The sequence below is a fragment of the Saccopteryx bilineata genome, chromosome 10 (genome assembly GCF_036850765.1).
Source record: "Saccopteryx bilineata isolate mSacBil1 chromosome 10, mSacBil1_pri_phased_curated, whole genome shotgun sequence".
NCBI classification, from domain to species: domain Eukaryota; kingdom Metazoa; phylum Chordata; class Mammalia; order Chiroptera; family Emballonuridae; genus Saccopteryx; species Saccopteryx bilineata.
In genome coordinates this window covers 55,645,382-55,672,674 of record NC_089499.1, presented here as the reverse complement: position 1 = coordinate 55,672,674, position 27,293 = coordinate 55,645,382, and the positions used below count along the sequence as shown (strand labels likewise).

General features: G+C 39.8%; 1 pseudogene; it reads left to right on the top strand.

The window, feature by feature from the left end:
- Positions 1-19,899: 19,899 nt before the first annotated feature.
- Positions 19,900-19,966, top strand: LOC136314784 (U4 spliceosomal RNA; annotated as a pseudogene).
- Positions 19,967-27,293: the final 7,327 nt, after the last annotated feature.

Below are 27,293 nucleotides of genomic sequence, written 5' to 3'. Positions count from 1 at the left end.
ACATCTTTTTTCAAGCCATGTACTTCTGTGTTGATTTTTTCAGGGGTGGTCACCATTAAGTAATGGAAAGCATACAAATCATGTTTATTGTAATACATTATCTCATGAGTGCTTCTGTACTCCATCCTCCTTTGCTACTGTTAATCTTTGTCCTCTCTCCTCTTTTGTTTCTTTGTCACAGATGAATCTTGTTTTCATTGCAATCTTGATGGAGCTTTTAGTTGTAGTTTTGTTTTGTTTTGTTCTTTGTGTCTGATTGGAAAACCCCCTTTAGTAATTCCTGAAGTGAGGGTTTTTTGGTGATAGCTTCCCTCATTTTTTCTATATCTGTGAATGTTTTTATTTCTCCTTCATATTTGAAGGATAGCTTTGATGGGTATAGTATTCTTGGCTGGAATTCCTCTCTTTCAGAATTTTAAATATTGGGATCCTCTCTCTTCTAGCTTATAGAGTTTTTGCTGAGAAATCTGTTGATAATCTAATGGGCCTTCTTTTATATGTTGTATTCTTCTTTTCCCTGGCTGCCTTGAGAATTTTTTCTTTGTCATTGGTTTGTGCCAATTTCATTATGATGTGCCTTGGAGGTAGGTTTGTTAGGGATAAGATAACTTGGTGTTCTGTTTGTTTCTTGAATTTGAGGCTTTAGTTCTTTCCACAGGCTTGGGAAGTTCTTGTCTATTATTTGTTTGAATATATTCTTCATTCCATTTTCTCTCTCTTCTTCTGATATACCCATTATTCTTATGTTGCTCTTTCTGATTTAGTCAGACAATTCCTGTAGGGCTATCTCTCTTTTTTTTTAAATTCGTGAGTCTCTCCTCTCTGTAGTACCTCTAGTTGCCTGTCTTCTATGTCACTAATTCTCTCCTCTATCTGGCCTATTCTACTGGCTAAGCTTGTTACCTCATTTTTCAGTTTATGAATTGAGTTTTTCCATCTCTGATCCATTTTCATAGTTTCAATTTCCTTGGTGTGAAGTATTCTTTCTGTTCATTGAATTGTTTTTTGAGCTCCCTAAATTGCCTTTCTGTGATTTCTTGTATATCCCTGAGTATTTTTAGTACTTCAAGTTTAAATTCTCTGTCATTTAACTCTGAGGTTTCTAAGCTATTGAAAATTTTTTCTATAGATTTTTCCTCATCTATCTGAGCTACATTACTGTGTTTTGTATCCATTATATTCTATTTATTTTTCTTTAATGGCATTTGAGAGTGGTATTGTTAATAACACTAATAAGAGTTGATAAAAAATTTGTTTTGAGAAAATGCAGTGAAAAACTGAAAATTCTATTGTGCTAAGTGGAATAAAAATATGTAGAATGGAGGGCCTTTGTTAGTTGGAGTGACAGAGGCAAAAAATGAGGGAAAACCCCCCAAAATGCCACAAGAAAAAAAATTTGGATCAAAAGTAAAATAATTTGTTTGTAAATGATAGTCAAATGAGAGAAATAGTGTAAGGGAAAAGAAAAAAAAGAAAAAAGAAAAGAACAGTAAAAAATGAAAATTCTCTTGTATTAAGTGGCACAAAAACTATAGAATGGAGTGCCGGAATTGGGGGAAATGCTAAAGAGATAAAAATGAAATAAAAAGTGCACAAAATGCCACAAAGAAAAAATTTGAATCCAGAATAAAATAATTTGTTTGTGGGTGAGATTCAAATGAGAGAAAAAGTGAAAGAGAAAAGAAGAAACAAAAAGAGAGAAAGAAAAAATATTGAGTTAAGTTTTTTGGAATGTAATAGTCATAGAAAAAAATGGAAAATGTAACATCTATGGGTAATAACGTTCAAAATGAAAAGAAAAGAACAAAACAGAAAGAGGATAAAATGACCAAGGTGTAAGGGAAAAAAAAGATAAAAAATACAAGAAGAGCCTGACCTGTGGTGGCGCAGTGGATAAAGCGTCGAACTGGAAATGCTGAGGTCTCCGGTTTTAAACACTGGGCTTGCCTGGTCAAGGCACATATGGGAGTTGATGCTTCCAGCTCCTCCCACTTCTCTCTGTCTCTGTCTCTCTCTTCTATCTCTCTCTCTCCTCTCCTCTCTAAAAATGAATAAATAAAATAAAAATAAAAATAAAAAAATAAATTAAAAAAAAAGTTCATTTAAAAAAAATACAAAGAAGGCCCTAGCCGGTTGGCTCAGTGGTAGAGCATCGGCCTGGCATGCGGAAGTCCCAGGTTCGATTCCCGGCCAGGGCACACAGGAGAAGCGGCCATCTGCTTCTCCACCCCTCCCCCTCTCCTTCCTCTCTGTCTCTCTCTTCCCCTCCCGCAGCTGAGGCTCCATTGGAGCAAAAGATGGCCCGAGTGCTGGGGATGGCTCCTTGGCCTCTGCCCCAGGTGCTAGAGTGGCTCTGGTCACGACAGAGCAACGCCCCGGATGGGCAGAGCATCGCCCCCTGGTGGGTGTGCCGGGTGGATCCCGGTCGGGCGCATGCGGGAGTCTGTCTGACTGCCTCCCTGTTTCCAGCTTCAGAAAAATACAAAAAAAAAATACAAGAAGAAAAATGGAAAAAGTTATAAAGACTGTGGATTTTTCCTGGTTTTGAGAAGTTATCTTCTTTTTTCTTTCTTCTCTCTCTTTTTGGCTTGTGGTGCTGTACCCCAGGTTTTGCCCTTGTGGCACTCTTAGGCAGAGATTTGCTGTGTTGCTATGGTGATGACATAAACTAAGCCTCAATCCTATTGGTAGGCGGGGCTTGTTAGCGTTTGCAGGCTCTGACAATGGGAGAGTCCATTTTCCCGGAACCTCTCCTCAAATCTCTCCTTTCTGAACCAGCAGCCTGAGGACCCAGCTGTGAAGTTGCCCCAGCCACTGTCTGGAGAGAAAGAGGCTCTAAGAGCTGCCAAATCCCCCCTCTATCTCCACTCAATGCAGGGTTCTGGGTAAGGCTTTGCCAGCCAGAGCTGCCAGCCTAATTAGGCAGGGCTGGGAGCCTATTGGCTTTCAGGTGTCTTTCTATGAGCCTTTGGGCATGTCTAGTATGCCTCAGCACTCCGCAGGTCTGCTCTGCAGAGGCTGTCTGCAAGCTGCCTGGCTGTCTGCAAGCTGCCTGTGTGCCCTCCTTCCCCCACTTCCGCAGTTCTCTTTCCCAGGAGTGTGCTTTGTTAGCTTGTATAGCTGGTGGAGGTGCCGCGCCCAGGCAGGTCCAGGTGTAGGGAAGCCAGCTTTCGTGCACTTTCCATGCGCTGTTGTTTGGGAAGCCGAGATTATTCAGAAACTTTGGTCACAGCCCACACTGTGACCAAACATTCACTACTGACAGTCTGTGACCCAGCCCCTCCGTCCAGGAATGCGGGCACCCTCGTCCGAAGTGCCAGGTGGATTCACTTGCACACTGCCCACACTTGCCGACTGGGATACTGGGAGTAAACAAGGCAACTGTCCACCTCTGCCAGGGTCTGCTGCTGGCGTTAGTTCCATGTGGGCTGAGCTACAGGCACACTCGCTCCTCAGCTTGAATGTCTCTGCCCTAGCCCAGTTTTTTGCATGCCCCCAGCCCTTGCTTTCTCTCAGTTCCAAGTGAAAGCAGCCCTTGCTCAGGTCAGTGAGAAAAGTGGAATACTCCGGGCTCTATCTTATTTCCTTCAGAGTGGATTATATATTCAGCCACCTTTCGCCCAATGGTACTGTTTTTTGATGTATGTGTATTTCAGATGCTCCTGAGATTGTTTTTCTGTCTCTAGTTGTTGAATTTGTTGAAGTTTCAGGGAGAGGTATCGGGAGCACTCCTCATGGCACCATTTCTCTGACGTCACTCTGGGACAGTCCATTTGAACATGGCCTTGGAGTTGGCTAGAATCCAGACTCTGCTACTTCCTTGCCATTGGTTCTAACCTCTTTAAGCTACAGTCTTCTTACATTGCTCACAAAAATTAGGGAATCAGGGAATGTGCAGATACTCCAGTACTTTCAACCTTTTGTATAAAGTGCATTTTTACCAATGAATAAAAGTTAGTTTTGCATCTAATTTGCATAATTAAACAACTTGTTTTGACTTGTCATTTGCTTTTCTGATGTTCTTGTTTAATAAAAAAAATCAAATGCTTTTTTTAAATCACTTCATATTCATTTTGAAATATCCCCTAATTTTTGTGAGCAGTATATTTGTAAAATAGAAATAGATATAAAATATATATCTCTAGAGTTGTTATAAATACAGTGAGTCCTCATTACTCACTGTAGTTATGGTTTATAAGGTCATGGCGAACACTGAATTAGCAAAAACTGAACATAAGTCTCCCAGGGACAATGCAGGGTTAGGTTCCTATGAGCCTCTGATCACATTTTTGCTAACCAATGTATATATAACCTTATTTTATGTCTGTTTTGGTTTAAAGCCACCTTATTTAATATATATTGTCGACTAATGAACATTAAACTCATGACCAACAGCACTATCTACCATTCATGCCTAAACAAAGCTCATCTAACAAACACATGCTTTCCACAAGGCACATCATAGCCTCCCTTCACTTGAGAGCACTAGAAAGCATGTCAGCACTATGTGTGGGCCATTTTAAGCTGTGAAGTCACCAACAGAATGTGAGAGATGTGGTAGTCAATAAACTTTAATGAGGATGCTTATTTACATGTGGGAGCTGAAAGAAGGCAGAGGCCCTGGCAGGTTGGCTTAGTGGTAGAGCGTCAGCTCGGCATGTGGATATCCTGGGTTTGATTTCTGGTCAGGGCACATGGGAGAGGCACTCATCTGCTTCTTCACTCCTCCCCCCTTGCTTCTCTCTCTTTCTTTTTCCCTTTCCCCTCCTGCAGCTGTGGTCAATTGGAGTGAGTTGGCCCTGGGTGCTGTGGATGGCTCTATGGCCTCTGCCCCAGGTGCTAAGAAGAGCTTGGTTGCTGAGCAACAGAGCAACACTCCAGTTGGGCAAAGCATCATTCCCTAGTGGGCTTGCTGGATGGATCCCAGTTGGGGCACATGCGGGAGTCTCTCTGCCTCCCCTCCTCTCACTGAATAATAAGAAGAAGAAGGCAGAGTACCACCTTGTTTGACCTCAGTTGGGAATGTGAATGTCAGGAAACTCAAGTTTTGCATTGTTTTGCACAAGTCTGCAATGACTACAAAAGTTCTATGAGTACTGATTTTGGAGTTACAAATAAATATTAGTGAGTAGGCTAATTTGGGTTATATACTTCCAGGGCTGCAGTAAGTACATACAAACTCAGGTGTCCATATAGTACTTAGCATGTTACCATGAGCACATGGAAAGTCCTCAACATGTGACAGCTACTTTTGTTATTTTAAAAATGGTATGCAAAGAACAGGTCCCTTTGGGATAGTTCCTTGCTGGCCCCCTCTGGACTTGGGAGGTTCAGTTCCAGAGATGGTGTGGCGACAGGAAACAGCCTTAAAGAGGTTACCCTTGGTTTACCGACTTGCTTATTTGCTTTCTTTCTTTCTCTTTCTCTCTCTCTCTCTGTTCCTTTCTTTCATTTCCTTTCTTTCTCTCCCTTTCTTTCTTTCTTTCTTCCTTCCTTCCTTCCTCCCTCCCTCCCTCCCTCCCTCCCTCCCTCCCTCCCTCCCTCCCTCCCTTCCTTTTTTTGTATTCAAAGTTTGGCTTTTAATTACAGAAATATACAAACATGAACAAAAGATTGTATAAAATATGATTATAATATAATAAGATCAGCTAGCTATTGATTTTTTTAAAGCAAACAGACCAAATCTTACTATAACCCAGGAGCTCTGTCCTTCAAAGCAATGACAGAAGAGAGTATGTAGCAATTGCTCAGAACATTTTTTATTGAACTTATTAGGCTGAAACTGGTTTATAAAATTATATAGGTTTTGCCTGACTAGGCAGTGGCGCAGTGGATAGAGCATTGGACTGGGATGTGGAAGACCCAGGTTCGAGACCCCTAGGTCGTCAGCTTGAGCGCGGGCTCATCTGGTTTGAGCAAAACTCACCAGCTTGGACCCAAGGTTGCTGGCTTGAGCAAGGGGTTACTTGGTCTGCTGGAGGCCTGCAGTCAAGGCACATATGAGAAAGCAACCAATGAACAACTAAGGTGCCTGTAAAGCCAGCAGCCAGGGCTACCACTATCAAAGCAGCCTGGCCCATGCAGGTTCGCATTGGATTTGGACAGTCGGTAAAGAAACAACGGAGCCAAAAACTGGTGGGCCACCATCAGGAACCAAGAGAGCAAGCTCCTGTTCTGCCCCCATTTTATAGTGTAGAAATCAAAATAGGGAAGTCTCTAATACAAAGTCACTTATCTGGGGCTTGATAGGATTATACCACCCCACACCAAAAAGGGTGGGAAAGGCTTAATTCCAAAACCAAGCCCCAGGCTATAGGGATTCTGCCTGCCCACAGCCCGCTCCCAACACACATTAATATCACCTGGGCAACGGCCTCTACTTGGGCAGCGCCATCTTTAACAAAGTGAGCATAATACATTTTATCTGCCCAACAGTGCCATAATGAAAAATTGATGATTCTCATCTCTCTCCCTTCCTGTCTGTCTGTCCCTATCTATTCTTCTCTGTCTCTGTCAAAAAAATTATATAGGTTTCAGGAGTACAATCCTACAACACATCATCTGTATATTGTACTGTGTGATCACTACTTCAAGTCAAGTGGCTATGGCCGTGGTCCTGCAGGTTCAGGTTCTCATTGGATTTAGGCAGACAGTAAAGGAACTGTGGAACCAGAAAATGGTGGGTCATTCTGTTTATTAGAATCTCATAAGGGCGGATGAGCAAACAGGTAGGGCTCCCAAGCCCCTCAGCATTCTCCAGACTTATTCTCCAGACTCCCTCAGACTCACAGGCCCCAACCAGCCTCTGCACTCTCCTGACTCAGTAGGGCTCAGCAAAACAAGCCTGGCTGAAATCTCTGGGCTCCCAAGGCCCCCTGTAAACTCTCTCTCTACTCCAGCAGAAAAGGCTGGGGGGAAAATACCCTTTTCCAGAAAACAATAGCAAACAAGGCCCCTCCCAAACAGGCAGACAATCTGCAATTTGCAATCTGCTGCCCTGAGGCCAAGCACCTGTAGCCTTCCTCAGATCTCACAAGGAGCTGCCCCAATACAAATGAACAAACCTAAAAAACACTTAAACTTGTTTGCCCAACATCAAGCCTCCTTCCATCACTAATTATTTCCCTTTTACCCTCTTCTGTTGTCCTCCCCCTTTCTTCTCTGGTAATCACCATACTATTGTCTGTATCTATGAGTTTTTTGGGGTTTTTTTTTGCTTAATCCTTTTGCCCAGACCCCCAACCCCCTTTCCCTCTGACAGCTGTCAGTATGTTCTCTGTATCTATGAGTTAGTTTCTATTTTGTTAGTTTGTTTTGTTTATTAGATTCCACACATAAGTGAAATCATATGGTACTTGTCTTTCTCCTGGCTTATTTCACTTTGCATTATACTGTCCAGGTCCATCCATGCTGTCAGAAAAGGTAAGATTTCCTTCTTTTTTTTTTTTTTTTGTTACTTGATTTCTTTACTGCAGTGTGTGAACCAAGCAGCCAAGAGGTAGAATATATTGGATTTGGGGGGAATGAGAAAAGATAGGAAGACTAAGTTCAGCCCTCTATCTCTCCCTGTGTCATAGGGTTCCTGCTTTATATTCCAGAGTTTTAGTTAATGCTTCTTGAAGTCTGATCCCCAAACCAGCATGCAGCAGCATCATTACCTAGGAACTTGTTAGAAATAAAAATTGTCACCCAGACCTCTTGAATCAGAAACTCTGTTAGTGGGCCCCAAATCCACATAGGGACCACCAGGTAGGTGGTTCTGAAGCAGGCTAAGGTTGAGAGCCCCTGGTCTGATCGAAACCCCCTGCTCAAATTATCGAAGTCTCTTGATCACTGAGCATTTTGCAGGCTACCAACCCCTGTGAGACAAACATTCAGAACTTTTTTTGTGGTGGTTACAATTTGCATGGATTTTTCTGCAGTTGTCCTGGGTCTAATTCTTTTGTTAAAAGAAACAAAAACAAAAGCAAAGAAATGACCCTCTCTTTGCTTTATAATTTCTGAAACTTATTTATTAGGCTTCAGCTTATTTAATGGCTGGTGGCAGAGCTTCTTTTTTGTTCTGAATTCATTTTTATGCAAATGCCTCCAGCCTCCAGGAAGATAAGGCAGAAGAATGGATTTGTCTTCTAAGTTCTAAGGCAGATGGATTGTCAAGGTTTTCCTTTCATTTGCAGAAAGTGTAGGCCATTTCATGTTTCTTTTTCCCCAGCTGTCTTCTAACAGAATTTCTTTATGGGTGTTCTTTGATAACTCAGACTTTTCAGGTAGATGATGTTGTGACTATTTTGAAAATCTCCATTTTTGTCAAGTTATTCACTTACTCATTTAGTTCGCAAGTATTTATGAGCCCGAGCTCCATGTGGGGCACTCAGAGAGATGCTGGCAATAAGTTGCTGAGCATACCAGCGACGGTCCTTGCCCTCATGAAGCACACCAGCTGGTGGGGACAGATGTTCCAGATTCATAAAAGTCATTAGAACTCTGGGAACTGCTTTGGGAGAAGGGCATGACGCTCTGAGAGAGTACATAATGTAAATCAAACCTGGGCAGGAAATGGGGCCGTGTGCTTGACATTTGAAGAGACTTTCTAACAGATGAGTAAAAATTAACTAGGCAAAAATAGGTGGGGACCAGGGAGAAATGAAGATGTGTTCAGGTCTTTGAGAAGAAATAAAACAAGGCAGAGGGCTCAGAGGTGCAGTAGAGCGCGATGCCAGGTGATAACCTGGTGTTCTTAGGGATCTCTGCATTGGGAGGAAAGGTGGAGGATGTGACTTCCCCATGGCCCTGTAAAGAATGATGACCCAGGAATATTAGAGCTAATGTTGGCCTGCATGATTTCCATTGACTCTTTTAATATTAATATTTAGCCATTATTGAAGGCCTTTGATTACCATGGATAATGTGGGTGGACCAATTACTTGTGAGAAATCAGGAGTGGATGATAGTTTGACTACACTTTTTTCAGTCCATTAGATCAGACCCAGGGATGTTGAAGAGTAACATTTTTCATTTCATTTGAGATTGATATTAAACAGGGTGGGTTCCCTCCTTTTTCCTCATGCCCTCGAAATAATTATCAGAGCCTAAAAATCCCAAATTGGCATTCATTTAAAATCATTTTAAGTAAGGTTAAGCTTATGTTTAAGTAGAAAATGAGACTATCTTTGTTGTGTAGATACAGGCATTAGACTAGACACTCTCTTTAGTATCCTCCCCTTCCTCCAGCCATGAGAGTGTCTAAATCTATAGCATTAGACCAGCATATCTTTTTAGCATATCCCAACCACTTTTTACATAGGATAAAGCAGAGCTTGAAGGAGTGGGAGGGAGACTAGTAGCCTGGTCAATTTTTATGAGCAGCCCTGACTACTGTGAGGCTGAAGGAGGAGGGGCTTGAAGTGCTATCTGGATGCAGGGGTGAGACTCACTGGGTCAGGTGCACAGGAAACAAAGTTAGTTGACTTCTTGCTATTGCCTAACCTCTTGTTCCTTTAACCAAATTCTATTAAGGCAGCTTATGCCCCCTTGAGACTTGAAACTAATAGTAGGCATAGACAGTGTAGTTTATTGAGACAATTTTGAGTTATGATATCACTAATGTTTTAATATTTATTTCTATATCTTTGTGGTAAAAATTCTTATGTTTCACAATTAGGAATTTTTTGAGGCCACCCAATGTAAGCTTCCATCTGCTTTGAGAATACCTGTATAGCAGGTCCTCAAATAATGTTTCATTCAACATCGCCTTGTTATGACGTTGATGGAATGCTATAAGAACTTAACTCTTATTTATATCCATTACCTGTAGTACAACTGGTTTTATTATATATTATTTCATTGCAGTTTCAAAAGCTATCAATGATATTGAGGTTATTTCCATTTGAAGTTATTTTGCAGAAGCTCTGACTGGCAATAACATCTTTTCTTAAATTGAGCTGATAGATGACTATATGAGAAATGTTTGGTCTTCAAAGACTTATTAGATAAATCTACTTCATACACACATTAGAATTTTAGTTTATTTAAAGTCTGTCATCATGAATGATTGATGTTTCCACACAGTTCTCTCCATAGTATCTCTGTTCTCAATAATCTGGTCTTCACCTCAAGGTTAAAATATAACCTACCTGGATTGCATTTGAGGGGAGTGAGAGCTCACCTCACTAATGAGAGCATGCAGTGTTGATACAGCAGCACCTCAAAAGAACTGATTTTTTATACTTCTAGCACAAAATTAAAACTAGACTGCCTTTGAATAATTGTTCAGATAAAATGTAACTGTTAAGGACTAGCAATTTTTTTTTGCACTGTGCCAGTAGGAACCTTCTCATAGTCATAACCTACATTTGAATTCACTTAAAAGAAAACCTTTGAAGTCAGTTTGGGATATAATGAAATGTTTGAAATCAATTCTATATTTTGTTTTTTATCTCTTGGTTGAATTATTTGAGGCAATTGTTTGAACTCCATTCATTCATCTCTGTATTGTTTATTGAGTAGAGGAAATGACCTAGATAAATTAAACAGATTCTAGGAGGTCAGTTCCACCAGATTGTTGGATTCCATTGGTTGCATAGTATTGTCCCTTTCTGAATTAAGTGACACAGCAAGAAGGGCAGTGGTGAGTAGGGAGCTGGACAATGAGGAATATAAAGAGAGTAATTCTGATGTTTTGTCTTGAAGTACCAATGGAATATTCAAGAATATATATACCCCATAGGCATTTGGAATCCTTTCTGATGTTCAGGGAGAGATCTGGTCTGGTAATGTTGTTTGGGAAGATTTCAGCATATGGATAATTTGGAGAGGTGATGAGAATATTGAGAAAGAATGAGTTAATTGAGAAAAAAACCAAGGGCATAAATAAAGGCATGCATACTGCTGGCATTTAAAGGAGGGAAAAAGGAAAAGATGTGGGATGGTGACTGAGGAACAGCAGCTAGAGAGGCAGAAGGAAAGCAGGAGAGAGTGTGGGTGCCTTCGCCCATTCTCCGCTGCTTCTCCCTACCTCTGACTGGTCCTCCTCTGTCATGTATTTTGTACAAGGAGATAGCTGCCAAGGCAAATGACAGAGAAGCATTCATTATGCTTAGCAACAAGGAACTCATTGATACTCTTGGCAAGAATACTTTCAGTGGAATCCTTTCTTTTTTAAAATTGAATTTATTGGGGTGACATTAGTTAACATAATTATACAGTTTACAGGTGCCTACTTCCACAACACATCTCTGTACACTATATTGTGTGTTCACTCAAGTCAATTCTTTGTCCATCATTATTACTCCCCATACCCACTTTCACTTCCTTTCCCGCCCAGCAGCCACCCCACTGTTGTCTGTGTCCATGAGATTTTTCTTTTTCTTTTTTTGGTCCTTTTTTACTCAATACCTCCAACCTCCTTACCCAGCCTCTGCCTAACAGCTGTCAGCCTGCTCTCTATGTATGAGTCTGTCTCTGTTTTATTTGTTAGTTCATTTTGTTCATTAGATTCCACATCTTATAAACATGAGTGAAATCATATGATACTTGTATTTCTCTGACTGGCTTATTTCACTTAGCATAATGCTTTCCTGCTCCATCTATGCTGTCACAAAGGGTAAGTTTTTCTTCTTTTTTATGGTTGCATAGTATTCTATTGTGTAAATGAACCACAGCTTTTTTATTCATAGGTCTACTGATGGGTACTTGGGCTGTTTCCTGATATTGGCTATTTGTAAATAACACTGCAATGAACAGAAGAGTGCATATATTCTTTCAAATTAGTGTTTTGGTATTCTTAAGATATAGTTCCAGAAATGGGATCAATGGCTCATTAGGCAGTTCCATTTTTAATGTTTTGAAGTAACTCCATACCACCACTTTCCACAATGGCTGCACCAATCTGGAACCCTTTCTTTTATTTAATACTTTCTATTATGAAAATTTTTATATGTACACAAAAGATAGTATAATAAATGCCCCCAAACCTACAATCTAGACACATCAATTTTACTTTTTTGAGTTTTATTATTTTATCTTAACATTAGTGTCTAGCACAGAGCCTGACACACAGGAAGCAGTCAGTAACTATTTGTGCAATTAACAAATGAATAAATGTAAATGAGTCAACAGTGTCAGTGTAATGTGTAGAGATGCAAAGTTGAAACAAATGCCCCTTGAGCATTGCCCTCACTCAAGGAGTTTATAGTCTGGTTGACATGAAGTCATAGAGTTAGGTCCAAATAAGCAAGGGGTGTGGATTTCTATGCCATTGTAATCGATCCAGGGGACATTCATATATCCAGTTCACTCTTCACTCCAGTGTGTGTTAAGTGAGGGGCAGTGGAAGCCCAGTACAGTCTGAACTGGATTTCAGTTCTGACTCTACTCTTGCCCTGCTGTGGGATTTCAGGTTAATCATTTAACTTCTCTGAGCCTCAGTGTCATCATATAATTTTCATGGCGAACTGAAAAAAAAAAATTAATCATTTAGAAATGTCTGAAAATTAACTGAGAAGTGGATGTACAGCACCCAGGAAAGAGCCTGGTACATCTCAAGTGCTCGCTAAATGGTAGCTTTTATCATCATGGTCGATGTCATCATCACGTATCAGTCTGTTCTCCAGGGTTAATCCTCTTTTTCTAGTTCAGGTTTATTGTCCCTTCCCTTTCCCCAAAACACTTTCTTTCTTGTACATTCACACCACACACTTATTTTTCCTCCTCACCTTTCCATTTTTCTTCCTGTTCTGGAATGCTGCTGGAATAAACATGTAAACTTGGCTTGTCTGTTAAAGACATCCCCTACCCCTCTAGATCTACCAAATCAAACATGGCTTTCTGTCCTGGCATTCATGGCTTTAATCAAACCCCACCCACCCACCCATCTTGCATCCTGATTCCCCACACTCCTGAACATACCTCCAGGCTGTGTTGCTCATTGTTCTGTGAATGCACTTTGTGGGGCCTTTGTAATAATCATCCTTTCACTGGCAATCATGTTTCTGCTCACTGACAGCCTTCACCATGGAAACTGTACTGGTCCTTCATGACCTGTTTGCATATTACCTCCTCCATGAATATTTGCCAACTTTCCTGCAACTGCATCTAGCAGCAGGTCTGTCTGTGGTACCCTTTGCTGCTGTCTTGGTATTTGTCATATTTTCTTTTTTATGTAAGACATATGAATTTATAATTCTGTCTTATATAAATAGTCTCAGGATTAAATATTGAAAAGGAGATTGGGTACCTGGAAGTACTTAGTGAAGAATAAAGACACACAAATATAAGGTATAACAACAACACTTATTCAGCAATAATCGTGTGCCCCAACAATAAATGCTAGGTGTATACTTTCTTATTTAATCCCTATAACATTGTGAGATGATATTTGTACAAATTCTACTCATATTTTTTTTTATAGACAAGGAGACAGAAATCTGGAGACACTAGGTATTTTGTCCAAGCTTGCACAACTATTAAAGAGCAAAACTAGGATTTAAACTCAGGCCTGTCAGGCTCCAGTGTCTCAGCACTTAAAACCATTATACTGGTTTTAAAAACTATAGTAAGTATAGTAAGTATGACTTTGCCTCAAATGAGCTCCATGACCTTTTTGTTAGAAGAAATATTATACTTCGGTAGTTACAGTGACATTAGGCTCCCTTTTTTTGTCTCTAATATCTTTTCATCTTCCATAATTATCTACTTTGCATTGCTAGTGAAGACCCGGCTAAATGAAGACATCTGTTGCCACTGAACTTGAAATAAGCCTGTGTTAAAATGATGGCAAAGCACCTACCTAGCCCAGCACTGGAGATGGAAACTTTCATATAAACATCTCCCATAACTTCATTTCAGAGGATTTTCAACTTGAATTTTACTATTGGAATGCATAAGAGAGCTGATTGATGCACCAGTCATTAAAAGCAAACCTCTGGATTTGCATGTGGGCTTGCTTTCTTTTTTGTTTACAGCTCATTTGTGATTTATTTTCCTTCCTTCTTTCCTTCCTTCCTTCCTTCCTTCCTTCCTTCCTTCCTTCCTTCCTTCCTTCCTTCCTTCCTTCCTCCCTCCCTCCCTCCCTTCTCTCTCTCTCTCTCTCTTTCTCTCTTTCTCTCTTTCTCTCTCTCTCTCTCTTTCTTTCTTTCTTTCTTTCTTTCTTTCTTTCTTTCTTTCTTTTCTTTCTTTCTTTGATGGTAATTGGAGACATATAGCAGCCTCAGAAAGGATAAGAAATGGTTCTCTCAATCTTGGTTAGTGTTGTCCATGGGTGAAAATTTTTACACATTTATGTGTTGGCACTTAGGGATTTTCCTTAGATTAGATTCCTAGAAATATAACCTCCTGGTCAAAATCTATGGACTTTTGAAATGGCATTTATTTTTTAAACACATTGTAAATGTGTTCTCCAAAATGGTCTTGGTGGCCATTACTACAGCTCACCAGTGGGTGTTCCCGCTCTCCTTCCAGTCCTCTTTTGCTTTATGTGGGGCAGTGTGACAAATTCTAGCCAATGGGTTATAAGCAGGCATGAGATGTACCATTTCTGGGACAAAGCATTTGATGGCCAAAGCAAAACTTTTCTCTCTTCATGGGGACTAGCAATGTTGCTCTGTCAAACTGTTTGCTAGATGAAGAACCATCTAGAAGAGAGACCTCAGATAACTGACTCATAATGGTCATGGGATGTGGAGGGGGAGAGGAATAAACTTGTTAGCAGAAGCCACTGAAACATGGGCAGGTACTGCAGCATACCTAGTTTATCTTGACCATTATCATGATTGTATAATCTGTAATGCCACTACCAACATTTAATTTAGCTAGGTATTAAGTTGGTGTAATTAAAATGTAATCTGTATAGACTCTTCTCCAACCTTGAATCCATCTTCTTGACTCACTAATATGCTCAACACTGACATTTGTTTCTTAGGTGTTCATAAAGGAGTTTTTAATGCATTTTTCTTTTTAAAATATTTATATTTTAATTTTTTTTCTTTTTTTTTTAAATTTTTTAAAATTTTTTTCATTTTTCCGAAGCTGGAAATGGGAAGGCAGTCAGACAGACTCCCGCATGCGCCCAACCGGGATCCACCCGGCATGCCCACCAGGGGGTGATGCTCTGCTCTTCTGGGGCGTCGCTCTGTTGCATCCAGAGCCATTCTAGCACCTGAGGCAGAGGCCACAGAGCCATCCTCAGTGCCTGGGCCATCTTTGCTCCAATGAAGCCTTGGCTGTGGGAGGGGAAGAGAGAGACAGCGAGGAAGGAGAGGGGGAGGGGTGGAGAAGCAGATGGGCGTTTCTCCTGTGTGCCTTGACTGGGAATCAAACCCGGGACTCCTGCACGCCAGGCTGATGCTCTACCGCTGAGCCAACCGGCCAGGGCCAATTTTTTCCTTTTTACACAAAAGTTAGAGTACTTTACAAACATTTCTTCCCCTTGCTTTTAATCTAACATATTTTAGAAACCTAACTTAAATATCTAGAAAGCTTTGTCATACTTGGACAGCTGAATGGTTCAGCCTTGTATGAATTACCCTGAATTAACCATTCTGTTGTTGGACAGATTGTTCTTAATCTTCAAACTCTGCAGCAATGGTGCAATGAATAAACTTTATCTTAGAGTATTTTGAACTGGTACAAATGTATCTGTAGGATAAATTTCCAGGATTGGAACTGGTAGCTCAAAGAGCATATGGATTTGCAGTTTGGATTGGTGGTGTTGACTGCCCTCCTAAGCATAGTATCAATTTATGTTCCCACCAGTAGTGTATAAGAGTGCCCGTGTCCCATAGCCTCATTCACTTTTTAAAGAATTTAGAAGTTTGATATCAGCTTGATATATTTCTCATTGAGTTTATTTCTAGGCATTTTATCTTTTGTGTTGCTATTGTAAATGGTGCGCTTTTTTCCATTGTATCTTCTAACAAATATTGTGTTTATATATGAAGAATATTGGTTTCTAAATTTCACACACTTTTAACTTAATGAATTTTCTTATTGCTTTGATGCAATCATATTACTTGAAAACTGTGCTAGTTTCCATTATTCTAATATTTTTCTTGTTTGATTTCATGGGCTAGTACAATGTCACATCAAAGTGGTGATGGTGGGCATCCTTGTTTTGTTCTGGAGTTAAAGTAGAACGTCGTTAGTGTTTTCTGTTAAGCATGATACAGCTTTGGGGCTGAAATGTATTTTAGCATTTTAAGAGTTTATAAATCTCTGTATTACTGGATTTTCTTTCATGAATTGTTGATTTTTCTCAAGTACTCTTTTAGTGTATTGCCGAGTTCTTTTTCTAATAGTTTATGTAGGATTAAAAAAAAATTTAGAGCTGTTTTAGGTTCAAAGAAAAATTAGGCCGAAGTACAGAGATCTCCCATATAACACCTACCCTTACATGCTTGCAACCTCCCCCATTATCAATATCCCCTTGAAAAATGGTATATTTATTATAATTGATGAACCCACACTGACACATCACTATCACCCAAAGTCCATAGTTTACATTATAGTTCATTCTTGGTGTTGTACATTCTATGGGTTTGGAGAAATGTGTCATGACATATATCCATCATTATCATATCATATAGAGTATCTTCACTGTCTTAAATATCCCCTGTGCTCTGTATATTCATCTATTTCTTTCCTCTCACCTCTGATAACCAATGATTTTAAAAATTATCTTATAGTTTTGCCTTTTCTGGAATGTCATAATATTGGAATCATGCAGTAGGTAGTATTTTCAGATTAGCTTCTTTCACTAGGTGGTATTTAACTTCCCTCCATTCCCTCTTTTCAAGGCCTGAGAGTATATTTCTTTTTAGTGCTAAATAATATTTCATTGTCTGGATGTACCATAGTGTATCTATTTATTTGCTGAAGGACATGCTGGCTGCCTCCATGTTTTAGAAACTATGAATAAAGCTGTTATAAACATCCATGTGCAGGTTTTGTGTGCTCCTTTTAGTAAATACCAAGGAGTGTTAATAGTTGGATTTATGGTAAGAGTATATTTAGTTTTGTAAAAAAAACTGCCAAACTGTCTTCCAAAGTGAAAAAAATGTACCATTTTGCATTTCTACAAACAATGAATGAGAGTTCCTGTTGCTCCACAATCTCCTCAGCATTTGGTGCTGTCAGCGTTCTGGATTTTGGCCATTCTAGTACATGTGTAGTGATATCTCATTTTAATTTGCATTTTCTTGATGATAAATGATGTGGAACATCTTTTCATGTGCTTACTTGCTTCCTGGGAATCGAACCCAAGACTTCCACATACTGGGCTGATGCTTTACCACTGAGCAAACCATCCAGGGCCATAAATATATTTAAGGTTTGAATTTTCCTCTGTGTATTCTTTTAGCTGTATTTTTTTAAAAGAAACCGAGCAACCTTAGTTTGCATTTTCTCATTGACAAATAGTTCTTTAAAAGCAACTCATTTAATTTTTAAGTGAATGAAACTTACTATTTTCTAATTTTTTTAAGTTTTAATTTTAGTATACAATGAGGTAGAACTATTATTTGTTTTATTATATCTTTCAGAATTTAATGAGATGTCTTCTGTGACTTATCTGGTCAATTTTAGTGTTTATTATCTTAATATTTGAAAACAAGGAAATTTCTATTTTTAGAATTTAGCAGTGAATAGTTATCAAATATGTACTTTATTAGTTATTTGATTAACATGTTCCATACTATTTCCTTTTTTATGGCTTTATTTATTGATTTTGGAGAGAGAAATGAAATAAGGAGGAGCAGGAAGTGTCAACTCATAATTGCTTCTTGTATGTGCCTTGATTGGGGCAAGACTGAGGTTTTGAACCAGTGACCTCAGCATTCTAGGTCGACACTATATTCACTGTGCCACCACAGGCACAGTGATATAAGTCTCTTTTATTTCTGACCACATTATACGTCATTCATTGACTGGTAGAGGTTAATTAAATTCTAGAACTAGTACGTATTTTATCTATTGTGTTTTGTATCATACAATATTAACCTTAGGAGCCCTGGCCGGTTGGCTCAGCGGTAGAGCGTCGGCCTAGCGTGCGGAGGACCCGGGTTCGATTCCCGGCCAGGGCACACAGGAGAAGCGCCCATTTGCTTCTCCACCCCTCCGCCGCACCTTCCTCTCTGTCTCTCTCTTCCCCTCCCGCAGCCAAGGCTCCATTGGAGCAAAGATGGCCCGGGCGTTGGGGATGGCTCTGTGGCCTCCGCCCCAGGCGCTAGAGTGGCTCTGGTCGCAACATGGCGACGCCCAGGATGGGCAGAGCATCGCCCCCTGGTGGGCAGAGCGTCGCCCCCTGGTGGGCGTGCCGGGTGGATCCCGGTTGGGCGCATGCAGGAGTCTGTCTGACTGTCTCTCCCTGTTTCCAGCTTCAGAAATAAAAAAAAAAAAAAAAAAAATTAACCTTAGGAATGTTGTTGCTGTGTATTTTAGTTTATAGATATTTATGATTGTTTTAACTTTATTATGAATTGTCATTTTACATTATATTTGTTGTGTTTAGACTTTTGAATTATATTCCACCTTTTTGGTATTACATCCAGAAATTTTGCTTTCTCTTTGCATTCTTCTGGTATATTTTTCTTATCTTTTAATTTTTAACCTGGATTACTTTTTTGGGGGTAGGAATGATTATGTCTCTTGTATTGATACTGTTTTCTTTAGTTCATATCTAATTCCCACCACCCAACTCTAAACTTCAGTGGAAAAAAAGATACTTAAGGAAAGTCTCTGCAGAGCATTACTCCAATACTTCTACTACTATTGTTATTTTATTTAATAGTATTATTATTTGAGACCTCTTAATTTCCTATTTATCCTTCTGAAGTTTCTTATATTTGTTTTATGTGTGTGTGTATGTTGCTGAGTACCTCTCAGTGGTCACACAATAACAAGCAAGAAAATGTTAGAGATATTTTAGAGAATTAGTTGGAACAAGTAGAAAAATCCAAATAAACCTTTTTATGTCAGTGTTGTGCTTGTCAAAGTGCTTCTCTCGGAGAGGATAATGTCAGATCTTTGATTTGTAAGCAAAAGAAGATGCTAAAGTTTTTTTTTATCTCCCAGATTCATTCCACTTCTGCTTGAATTTCATGTCACTTTATGATTGATGTTTGATCTCTGCGCTATTAGACCTCTATAAATTTAACTCATTAGCACTCCTCAGCAGTTGGTAGCGTAAGCTTGCTTTGGTGATGATTGGTAAAATTGTCCATTGCAGACATTAATTCATCTAGTGTGAGTAACTGAGGTTTTATTGTGCTAAAACTGTAGCTAAGAATATTGAATCTGTTATTCAAGAGCATGTGATCTTAAAAAGGCAAAAGATAGATATTTTATGGGGATCATATAAACCAAGAACATCTTCCTTGGCTCAGATCATAGTTATTCTCTTCTTAATTTCACAAAAACTCTGGGGAAAACATAGTTTTCCTATTTCTGCAACTAGAAAAGATTTTCTGATTCTTCCATAGCCAGAATACTTGCAGTGGCACATTTTTATTCTTTGTGAAAATTCTATCAGTTTAAATATTTGTATCCATAATCACATTATCCTTTTGACATATTAGTGTCAACAGTATGCTAATTTTTGATGTTTTTTATCTTTTTGTCATTTAATTAATTGCTCCTCCCTAACTTAATTAAATGTACACTATCATAAGACTAATTATATCATATCTCTGAGTAATGTGATCTTTGGAATGACTTTAAAATGTGTTGTACTTGCTTCATTTTGCCTGGGGGAAAATCATGATAGAAAAAGATGCATTACTATCTCAGCAAATATAAATTACACTAAGTGTTCTACTATCAGCTTAATTGTGTCGGTAGAGATTAGTTTGTGAAAGATTTTTTTAAAAAGATTTATGAAGAAGTGGGAGTTATAGAACATAAACATTGAGCTTTGCGCAGTGGCAGTATCATAGCCAATGAGGTTTATCCGAGGCACGATTATTGCTAATAGAACGTAAATATTGAGTGTTTTGGGCTTAATAAATGTTAACTAGGCTGTTTGGATACCTGAGACTTTGACCCTTCCCCATGAAATGCTGGCATAGCTGGTTTGTTCCATTCTTCCCCAGTTTTCAGTTGACTATCAATGGAGATTGGATATACTATTTTATTTTTATTTAACTATGAACTTTCCCACTCACATGGTTTAGTGCACACACATGCTCATGCACACACACACATGCAGTTATAAGCACAGTTTTGAAAAGTAGTGACTAGCTATGAAGTCATCTAGTCTTTGAGTCTAATCATGGCTGTGTGGCTTTGAAATCACATCATTCTGGCAAGTTGCTTAAGTTGTAAAAATTTTAAGTTCTCAACTATAGATACTAATCTTACAGAATTTCCCTGAGGATTATATTAACTAATTTGTGTAAAACATGGAGTATAGTACCTGGTACAAAGAGATTACTATCATTTTTACTGTTACTAATCAAATTTTGAAACAAATGGAAAAATTATCCTTATTCCATTCTCTTTTTAATCATATACCTGACCTTAATTTTAACTATTTTTATCTATTAATTTGAGAGAGAGAGAGAGAGAGAGAGAGAGAGAGAGAGAGAGAAAGGGGGAGAGGAGCAGGAAGCATCAACTCCCATATGTGCCTTGACCGGGAAATCCCAGGGTTTTGAACTGGTGACATCAGCATTCTAGGTCGAGGCTTGATCCACTGCGCCACCACAGATCAGGCCTTTTTTTTTTTAAGTAAGAGGAGGGTAAGTAGAGAGACAGATTCCTGCATGTGCCCTGACTGGGATCCACCCAGCAACCCCTGTCTGGGGCTGATGCTTGAATCAACTGAGATATCCTCAGTACCTTGGGCCAATGCTCGAACAAATTGAACTACTGGCTATGAGTGGGGAAGAGAAAGAAAAGGGGGAGAGTAAGGAGAAGAGAAGCAGACAGTTGCTTCTCCTCTGTGCTCTGACTGGAAATCAAACCCAGGACGTCCACGTGCTGGGCCTACATTCTATCCCCTGAGCCAACCGGCCAGGGTCGTATATTTTCTTCTTTATGAGATTTAGATTTATTTCTGTAACTGATTCTTCAGGGTACGCTCTGTGTTTTATCTTTACATGTTCCCTAAGTGTTGAACACAAAGAACTTTCTTCCTGGAGCACAGTCTTCTTGGGGGTGTCCTGAGCATCACCCCCCTTCATCAAAAACTCATCCAAGATGAAGTAAGCCTTTTCAAAATTACCGATGATGTCCAACTCGCACACACTACCAAAGAATTTGTCCAGGGACTCCTCATATCGGTGGATCAGAGTGTGTGAGAACCCTAAGTAGTGATGAAGAGCTGGCCACACTTGAAGTAGATGAGAAGTAGAGGCAGTTCTGACCAGATCTTAGATTGTCTTTCTCATCCTCCTTCTCATTCTCATTGATCACACTTTAATTCAAATTCCAGTCTCCATTTTATTTTTCTAGTTTCTATAAAAGACTTCTGTAATAAAGTCTCTTTATTCAAGCATTCATTCATTCATTCATCTGCTGTCAAGTCAGTGGTGTGTGCCTGACTCTGTACTAAGTGTGGGTGCAGCAGAACAAAGACATGGCCCCTGGCCTGGCGAAAATTACAGTCTACTGGGATAAAACTTTATTAAACACACACAATAATTATAATACTTTGCTAATCTCTCTATTTTTTTGCATAACGGTCCTCAGTAGGTTTCCACTTTCCATGGAGAAGCATTTATAAAGACTACCTAGCTAGAAGTTCAAAGTTCTCAGAGTCTAAACCAGGGGTCCCCAAACTACGGCCCGTGGGCTGCATGCGGCCCCCTGAAGCCATTTATCCAGCCCCCGCTGCACTTCCGGAAGGGGCACCTCTTTCTTTTTTTTTTTTTTTTATTTTTTTATTGTATTTATTTTTAATGGGGTGACATCAGTAAATCAAGATACATATATTCAAAGATAATATGTCCAGGTTATCTTAAAGTTCAATTATGTTGCATACCCATCACCCAAAGTCAGATTGTCCTGTCACCCTCTATCTAGTTCTCTTTGTGCCCCTCCCCCTCCCCCTTCCCTCTCCCTCTCTCCCCTCCCCCCGTAACCACCACACTCTTATCAATGTCTCTTGGTCTCACTTTTATGTCCCATCTACGTATGGAAAAATGCAGTTCCTGGTTTTTTCTGATTTACTTATTTCACTCCGTATCATGTTTTCAAGATCCCACCATTTTGCTGTAAATGTTCCGATGTCATCATTTCTTATGGCTGAGTAGTATTCCATAGTGTATATGTGCCACATCTTCTTTATCCAGTCATCTATTGATGGGCTTTTTGGTTGTTTCCATGTCCTGGCCACTGGGGGCACCTCTTTCATTGGTGGTCAGTGAGAAAAGCATAGTTCCCACTGAAATACTGGTCAGTTTGTTAATTTAAATTTACTTGTTCTTTATTTTAAATATTGTATTTGTTCCCGTTTTGTTTTTTTTTACTTTAAAATAAGATATGTGTAGTGTGCATAGGGATTTGTTCATAGTTTTTTTATAGTCCAGCCCTCCAACGGTCTGAGGGATAGTGAACTGGCCCCCTGTGTAAAAAGTTTGGGGACCCCTGGTCTAAACCATGATGCATGCCTCATTTTCCAGGCTTTTAAAAATTATCTTCTTCACTTGGGCACATTGGATATCAGGTGCCTCTGGAAACCACCTGCACTTTGCTGCCTTTCCGGGGGTTGGGGGGGTAAGATCTTTCCTTCAGCTTGTGTGTCTGCTCTGTTTCCACCAGTCTTCCTGTTGGTCCTCAAAGGTTCATCTTGAATGCCATGGGCTTCACACAACCTTTAAGATCTTAAAGTGACTCATTCTTCCTTGTGACCATGCATGTCTTTGCACTTACTTTAATCGCCGCTGTTAGAGTTATATGGAAATTTCTTTGACCAGATTGTGAAGGTTGGAAAGGGAGGAATGTCACCTGTAGCACTCAGATAGTGGGAGGAACAGATGGCAGACTTAGATTAGGACAGTTTATTTACAGAGTTTGTTTATAGAGAAACCTAATTACAAAGGTTTGGGAAGAGTGTAAGGAAACCACGGGGGGGGGGGGGATACTGAGGGAAATTGAGGCTAAAGAGAGGAGCTGTCACAATCTCTGCCACAGAGAAAGGAGGGACTGGAGAGATTTCCAGAACCAGAAGGAAGAAAGTTGTGTCAGCAGCAGCCTCAGGAGGTTCAGCAGCCTGCTGAGGACACAGCCAACCTAAAGCAACCTCACAGGCCAGACAGCATTGGAGTTTATCATCGCAAAACAAATTTGTCAGCCTCTCTCAGGACAGGGAGCAGAGCTGAGGAGAGCATGTGTTTCTGGAGGAGCGGACAGAGCGAAGAGGAGACATCTGGCCCAGTGCTGTGCTCATCTTTCAGACTTTTCTATGCCTCGCTTGAGCCTGGCATACTTTTTGGCACCAGTAAATAAATGTGTGTGGTACTATATATATACTCTTTTAGTTTCAGGATAAGTTAAACCATGAGGGAAGTTTCCTTTTTCCTTTCTTTTAAAAATAATTATATATTGAATGTATTATCATCTTTCTCCCTAACGTGGATGATTCAAAGACTTGAGTGATATATCAATGACCATTCAAACTATTTCTTTTGATTTTGGATGTGTGGAATATGTATATGTCTACACACACACACACACACACACACACACACATATATATATATGCATCCATCTATCTGTTTATATAGTGATTTAATCCATGGAGGAGTGGTTGATATTAAACAAAAGAGGGGGAAATGAGTAGTCAGCTATCAAGAGGAGATTTAATATATTTTGAATTAAAGAATAGTGCTAGTAGATGGCTCATTTGAAAGATTTTTACATTTATACTAAAGTATATTTTATACATCATGTATTTTGAAGAATAGAAGAATTCTAATGGTCTCCAGCTGAGGAGGAGGTGGACTAATTTGGATAATTAATAATTTTTAATATCTTTCCGTGTCAGAGTACATCATGTTCTGTCAGTTACTTTAAATGCATAGCAACATGACCACCATAGCCTATAGTTTAAATGTTGGGAGACAGAAGAATAGCAGAAATACTTTTTTTATGGAAGCCTCATGGGAAATGACTCTAAACATACTCAAGCAATCAACATTGTAAGGCAGTGGGATGACACGGCTGCTCTGGCCTCAATGCCCTAACCACGTTTCCACGTGGCAGTGAGTGTGGGAGAAGTTTGATGTCACCCCTTTTAGCCCTGAGCTGAGAGCTGAATTCTACACGCAGCAAGTGCAAGCAAACAAGGAGCCTCAAGCCCCTAGACTTGTAGGGTTTTTATTTTAAATTATAATTAGTCTTACTTGAAAAATTAGTCGCAAGCACAGATTTTGGCACTTACAGTTGTGAGCTGACATTGAACTTCTTTTATTTTAGATTTTTAAAAACAGATTTAACTCATGTTAAATCTGGTTTTTCTTCTCTCTTGTTGCTATTTTAATATAAATCTTTAAACTATCCACCAGTGCCGCCTCTCTGGCTTCGGGGATAAGAGTCCTTTCTCTCACCCTAGTGATCAATGGTTGGGTTTCATGAGCTTTCCAGTTTTCCACTGATGAAGATTTAAGCAGCTTACATCTTTCCTACAAATTAGCAGGTCATTTAAAAATAAATTGGGCTCATTTTAATCTAATTCCTAATGCACAACTGCCTGGGGAGTTATTTTCAGCTTCGTTTGTTGCAGTTTGCAATTATCATGCTTCTTTTAAAGAAAAGAAAAGTAACAAGACTATATTTTATGTGAATTACCAATGATCTTTTAGAGCAACTCATATTTAAGCTAAGTAATAGGGGGAATGAAAGACAGGCTGGGTAATGATGCAGGCTTAACAAGGGCCGGCAAAAAAAAAACCCAGAAATGGTCAGGAGAAGCAGTCCAGGTGCTAATATTTTACTTTTCTTGAGTCATGAAGAGGTCTGCGAGTAATGACAATGAATGCAAATAATTTGATTAACTTGTGATTTTTCTAAGCCTGCTGTTTCTCTGATTACATGACTCTAAAGCTGCCAGCAAACTTCCTTGGACTATTCCTGATTTCGAGAGGACAGGGTTTGTATGCTTGGTTTCTGATATGAGCAATGTAATTTGGTCACAGATTAAAACCAGAGAGACTTGCACAGACTCACAGCCCGAAGTTACAAAGTCAGAATTATCTCCAATGTTTCCAAGTTCTGTATACTACCAAATGTGGGAATCACAGGAGTCATTTCCCCAGCTCAAATGGAAGCATCTACTTCCAATGCCCTGTGCCATGGCATTAGGCTCACCGGTTTAGAAGCACCTGTAAGGTATAAATCAAAGACGATGGGAATTCAAAGGAAGAACAATGCTGTTTGGGTAGGGAAGGAGGAGGTGGAGTGCTCTGAGAAGTCTTCATGGCATAGGGTGCTTTTGACAGGAAGGTTGATCAAATTTAAGAAGTTGGCTATAAGGTGCACTGGACATGTGGGTCAACAGTGGTAGCAGAGAGTGGGAAAACGGAATGTTTCGAGTTTGGCAGGAAACTGTCTCTAACGGAGGCCAGTGGGCAATGAGGGCGTGCTGCGGGTTGGCTGGGCCAGATGGCGGAATGCGTGACCAGAGCATTTGAATTTTCTGCTGTAGGCTGTAAGGAGTGATTAAAACAGTTTGAAGAATACAATACTGAATCAGTTAAGACAAGCCTGGGAATCACTTTTATTTCTTCAAGCCTTTCTGAACAAATACCATTATGTTGTTTTGCCACTCTGGCATTTTAATGGCAACTTTTAATTTCCCTCTTCCTCCAATTTAGAGCGAACAGGAGGAGCAGTACTTTTAAAATAATATTGACATATGAGCTAGCTTTCTACAAACAGAAAAGGAGATAATTAGCAAACATATGCTCGATTCAAATTTAGGTTAAAAACACATGTATTTAAAAGTGGATACCTTACCATTTGGATGGCAAATAGCTAATAAAAAATCTTATTCTATTTTATACAAGGTCTTCTAAATCTCAAATAATTCCCCCCACATACAGGAGGTAATGATGATGATGATCATAATAATGACAGCCAGCAGTCCAAGCATCATCTAAGCACTTTATGTGCAGCATTTCTTAATTCTGAGACCTCCATGAGCTAGGTACCATTATTCCCATTTCACAGATGGAGAGACCGAGGCACAGAGAAGCCTAACAAAGTGATAGAGGACACCTTGGTAGCGCGTGGCAGATGTGGTGTTTGACCCACTATTTTGGTTCTAGCATCTAACCCAGGAGTTGAGAACCTATGGCTCGTGAGCCAGATGTAGCTCTTTTGATGGCTGCATCTGGCTCACAGACAAATCTTTAATAAACTAAATAATAACGTTAAAAATATAAAACATTCTCATGTATTACAATCCATTCATTTCCTACCGCTGATGTTCATGGTTGCGGGTGGCTGGAGCCAATCACAGCTGTCCTCCGGGACAACACCAAATTTTTATTGGGTAATACCTAACGTACCTGGGTCGTTGTATGGCTCTCACGGAATTACATTTTAAAATATGTGGTGTTCATGGCTCTCTGAGCCAAAAAGGTCCCCGAGCCCTGATCTAACCTCTTCTGCAGGCTGCCTCTCCCAGTGTGGTAGGGTTATAACCCAGGCTACGGAAGGAGAAACGCACAAGAAGTACAGTGACTTACATAAGCTCCCCCAGAGACAGGAAGAGGTAGGATTGCTAAACGTACTTTTGTTTTATCGTAATGGTATCTGAAAATGACTGACCTTCCTTGTGAATTGCAGCAAATAGAAAAATTTTTATCTTTAGTGGCCATCACTCACTTGGAAATTTGGCTAACACTAGATTAAGTAGGAGTTGGGCAGAATGAATCCACAGCTAGATTTCGATGTAAGGAAGCCAGCGGCATGTGCCATGCTACAGAGCCTCCTTCAATCAAAACAGTAGCAAGAGACAGATTTCTAAGACCCCACTTAGGCGTGGAGTAGTTATCGTCTTCAGTGGTCTTATTCCATTCCAGGTAAAGTTCTAGCATGTCTTTTTCAAAACACATTGGTAATCACTTATTTTTCTGCCTACTTCATTCCGATATGACTGGCTTTCTCAGCCTTGGCACTGCAGGCGTTTTGTGTCAGACCATTCTTTGTTGTTGGCCTCTCCTGTGTCTTGTAGGATTTTAGTTGCATCCCTGGGCTCTGCCACTAGGTGACAGTAGCATCATCCAAATCCTCCCAATCACATATATCTCAAACATGGCCACATGTGACACTGAGATGCAAACTGTCTCTGGCTGAGA